At 47.0% G+C, this 4,875-nt stretch overlaps 1 pseudogene; it reads left to right on the top strand.

Annotated features, from left to right (window-relative positions):
- Positions 1-204: 204 nt before the first annotated feature.
- LOC108699486 lies at positions 205-2,909 on the top strand (annotated as a pseudogene).
- Positions 2,910-4,875: the final 1,966 nt, after the last annotated feature.

Below are 4,875 nucleotides of genomic sequence, written 5' to 3'. Positions count from 1 at the left end.
AGATGAACAACATGAACAGGGGAAGGAGATGAGCAGCACGGAGGGAGGGGAGAGGAGACAAGCAGCATGGAGGGAGGAGACACGGGAGGGAGGAAGGGAGAACAGATGAGCAGCAGGGAGGGAGGAAGAGACGAGCAGCAGTGAGAGGGAAAAGAGGAGCAGCAGGGAGGGAGGAAGGGAGAAGAGAGGAGCAGCAGGGAGGAAGAGAAGAGCAAGAGGGAGGAAGAAGAGATGAGCAGCAGGGAGGGAGAAGAGAGGAGAAGAGCAGAAGGGAGGGAGAGTAGGGCTGAGCACAGAGGGCTACTCTGCAGACCCCCCTTTCACCCCCTATCAAGGTAAAACTCCTGATGAGGGCGAGGTGTCGCGAGTAGATCCCAGGGTAACAAAGTCTGGGCACCCCTGGTCTAGTAGTATAATGAAAGATCCTTTCCCAAGGAGTTTACATTCTAGTGGTATAATGGGAGACCCTGCCTAAAGGAACCACCACTCTGAAGCAACCTCAGCCAGCTGAGGTGAGAATCCTGCCCTTCCTTTGTGGCACACTATAAATCTCACACACACCTTCCTTTGTGGCATGCTGTAAATATTCCATAGTTCCATGAAGTCTGTCGCCTTTCCACCCCTCCAAACATGACCAGGAATGGCCGCCATGTGTCCCCTGGCTATGGTAGAACTTAATCTCCTCCTGCTTCAGTAAATATGACTAACCATTCATAGTTGTGAAGGCCACAGGTTGGACAATCTCTGACCTAACACGTATCATTAGAAGATACACAGTTGTTGGCTATGAGCCATTTTTGGCTACTGCAATAGTGCAAGCGAATGCTTTTGACCCACATCTGGGTGCTAGTGATTTTAGGCTTCTAGGGAGACTTTACACAGCTTCTCCCAGTCACCAAGTAGGTGCTTTATAGAGAACCCCGAGACTGAGGTGTCTGGAAAAAGCATTGAGTAGTGAGACCACATACAAAAAAGGTGAGGCCTTGGAGTGACAGGTTTAGGGAACACCAGAAGTTTCATTATACACTAACAAATTGCTTCGCTGAAAATGGAAAAAAAACGTATGTATCGTTTAAATGTCTTTATTACAGACCACATCATCTGCTTTGAAAGGTGCCATCCAACTTGGCATCACTCACACAGTGGGCAGTCTAAGCACCAAGCCTGAGAGAGATGTCCTCATGCAGGACTTCTATGTGGTGAAGAGTATCTTTTTCCCTTGGTACGTTACTGTCATCTCTTAATGGTTTAAACCCTCCCTCTATGGCTACTGGACAGACATGTCTTTCCCAAAGAGAGGGTGAAAGTAGCCCTGGAAGAGAGTGTAAGGATGATGGTGTCCTTCTGAGAGTGTGTAAGGAAGAGCATGTCCCTCAGGGATAGGGTGAGGATGAGCAGGTTTCTCGGTGTGAGGACGAGTAGGTTCCTCAGGGAGAGCATGAGCAAGATGGTGTCCCTCAGGGAGACCGTGAGGATGAGCAGGTCCCTCAGAGAGAGGGTGAGGAAGATGAGGTTCCTCAGGGAGAGGGTGAGGAAGAGCAGGTCCCTCAGGGAGAGGGTGAGGAAGAGCAGGTCCCTCAGGGAGAGGGTGAGGAAGAGCAGGTCCCTCAGGGAGAGGGTGAGGAAGATGAGGTTCCTCAGGGAGAGGATAAGTGTGTTCCAGTGTACAGATGATGTTGTCATCCCTCAGGGAGAGCTTGAGCATGATGAGTCCCTCAGGGAGAGCAAACAGTAACAGTCACTGGTCTCTTTCCCACAGTGAGGGCAGCAATCTGACTCCTGCTCATCATTATAATGACTTCCGATTCAAGACCTACGCCCCTGTTGCCTTCCGCTATTTCAGGGAGCTTTTTGGAATTAGACACGATGACTATCTGGTATGTATCGACATATTGAATTTTTCAGGAGGCCTGTGAATTTAAGGAGAATCCTCAACACTGAAGGAATGTGTTATACAATTAATTGTGGGAAGTGGGTCCCTGCTCCTATGAGCTGCAGTAGAATGTCACAGCAAGGGTTAACATTTCATCCTCTTACATTCCCAGTATTCCCTGTGCAACGAGCCTGTCATTGAATTGTCCAACCCAGGGCCAGTGGTTCTGTGTTCTTTGTGTCTGGAGATAAGTTCATTATGAAGATGGTCCAACACAAGGAGGCAGAGTTCCTTCAGAAGCTGCTGCCTGATTACTACATGGTGAATACCTATATATATATAAAAGTACAGATATTTATTTGTGTCCCTACAGGTTTCTCTACAACTCTTCCGTTTCCTTTTCTCATTTTAGAACCTTAATCAGAACCCTAGAACTCTGCTGCCCAAAGTCTATGGCTTGTACTGTGTCCAGGCCAGGGGCAAGAACATCCAGATAGTGGTGATGAACAATCTGTTGCCCCACTCCATAAAATCTCAAGTACAACCTCAAGGGGTCCATGTACAATCAATGTTCTTCCCGCAAAGAACAGGAGAAGAGCTCCTCAAGGACCTGGACTTTTTGCAGGACTTGCCTGATGGTCTCTACCTGGACCCCGATATACACAGCGCTCTTTGCAAGACAATCCAGAGGGACGGTCTGGTGAGGTCCGATGTAGATTGGGGTTTAGGGTAATTGGGTATGGTTTTGAGCTTTACCTTAGAGGGTCTCGTTTCTGTAGTCGTAGGTGGACTTGGGGCCTATAAAATCTGTGGGAAGTTATTCAGCCATAGAAAGTTCAGCCCATTTTGCTCCCTTATTAAGCAGACTGCAGAACTTCAAGATCCTGGATTACCGTTAACTGGTGGGAGTCCACAACATGGAGAGTGCTCAGAAGGAGACAATGGTGGTGGATGGACACTCTCAAAATGATCCCCGCCCGGCTGTACAGAAAGTGCTCTATTCGACCACCATGGGGGGAGGGACCTTAATGCACCACAAGGGGGGGGATGTGCCCCAAACACTAGATTTAAAAATGCACCTCCAGTTCTGCCCCGGCTGATTTTAGCATTTCTACCTTTTTTCTCATTTAATTGATATTTTCATTGTTCCTTCCAGTTGTCTTTTAATATTTATGAATGTTTTTATTTAACGGTTTTATTTGAGAATGCAAGTGCTTTGTGCAGGAGCTGCTCCCCTGTATGTACATAAACATATAAACCACACAGAGTCACATTGCCAGTCTATTGTTATTATTATTCTAGGGAAGCACAACACACAATACCAGAGCCGTTCCCCTGTGACATCTGGCAGGTGAGGACAATACACCCAAGTACTTCTTGCCCAAAATTCAGACAGGCCACATATTGATTGGTCAGGTCAGTGCTTGCCAAGTCTATCAGCCTTTACACTCACATGCACAGATCTGGCTGCAGCAACAGATCACATTGGTTCCCCCAATATTGTCTCATAATAATTGTAGCCTCCCAGTCTGTCGCTCAGATTCCCCTCTCAGCTGCTACTGAATGTGTCACGTACTGAGTCCTCTCTCAACTGCCAACCTGATTCCTCTGTTGGCTTCAAGCCTCAGTGTGTCACTCTCTGATTCCTCTCTCAGCTGCCAGCCTGAGTGTCTCATGCATTATTTCCTTTCTCAACTGCCACCTTGTGCAGAGAAATCACGCGCACACTCAGGCCCTTCAACAAATACCGCTCAAAGCCTAAGGGAGACGGCACTCCCAATGGTCCAATGTGAAGAAGCAAGAGGCTGGCACAGGGCCGGAACTAGGGGTCGGCAGAGTAGGCGGCCGCCTAGGGCGCAATCATGATGGGGGGTGCACTTTTAGGGGGATTTTGTTTTCTTTTTTTTAAACCCTGGTTTGATTGGCCTTTAATAGTTTTTTAATTCACCTAGTCCAAGCCCCTCTTTCCCATGATTTGTACTGTGGGCACTTCCCACCTCCCTCTTGGCTGCTGCTGGCACAGCTACATTTTTGTGGGCAATATGGTGGATTTTTGGCTCCTGCTGGCACAAGTACATATTTGGGAGAAATATTGTGGAATTTCTGGCTGCTGCTGGCACAATATGAGGGATTGGCTGCTGATGGCAGTCGTACAAATGGGGGTAATATTATAGCTGCTGGCACAGGTACACAGATGTTTGGGGCAATATGGTGGATTTTTGGTCCTTTGCTGGCACAGATACAAATTACGGGCAATATGATGGATTTTTTTTGGGTTGCTGCTGGCATAATTACAGACTGGGGGTAATACCATGATGGATGTTTTGTCTTATGCTGGCACACTTACAGATTGGGGGCTTGGGGGTAATCTGAGTGATTGACTGCCATTGGCACAGGTACAAATGGGGGTAATATGACAGGCGCTGGCACAGATACATGGGGCAACTTAATGGCTGCTGGCAGAAGGTGGAAAATGATAATGCAGGGCCGGGTGGGGGGGTCACTGATTTAAGCCCTTGCCTAGGGTGCCAAAATACCTTGGCCCGGCACTGGGCTGGCACATGGAGTGAATTAAACTGGGGTCCTACCCCTGGTGAGTTTATTGCGTCAAACAACGTTTTGGAGGGTGTTCGCCCTTCGTCAGGTGATACAAAGAATACGTGCATGCACATTAAATAGGTAAGTAGACCCACCCCCTGCATGAAAAAAATGGTCCCGTGTGTCTCCAATTGTTACAAAATGTTTCAAAAAATGTTTCAAACAGTTCTCTCCAGGTGAAAGTCCACTTGTTAGTGATGTAGCAAAAAAGTCTGCAAATCATTATATTAGAAACAGTATACAAAATTGAGGAGATAAAGGTATCAATTTCAACCAACTATACAATATAGTGCTTAACTATCCCTATTAATGGGAACAAGATTTTTTTTACCTCACCCTGGATGCCTATTCGACTTTTTTTTTTTTTAATTAATATCTGAAAAATAAAGAGAATGGTTCATTCA

This window comes from Xenopus laevis, chromosome 8L (genome assembly GCF_017654675.1).
Source record: "Xenopus laevis strain J_2021 chromosome 8L, Xenopus_laevis_v10.1, whole genome shotgun sequence".
Classification (NCBI taxonomy): Eukaryota; Metazoa; Chordata; class Amphibia; order Anura; family Pipidae; genus Xenopus; species Xenopus laevis.
Note: the sequence above shows the minus strand (reverse complement) of the source record. Positions and strands in the feature narration are given on the sequence as shown.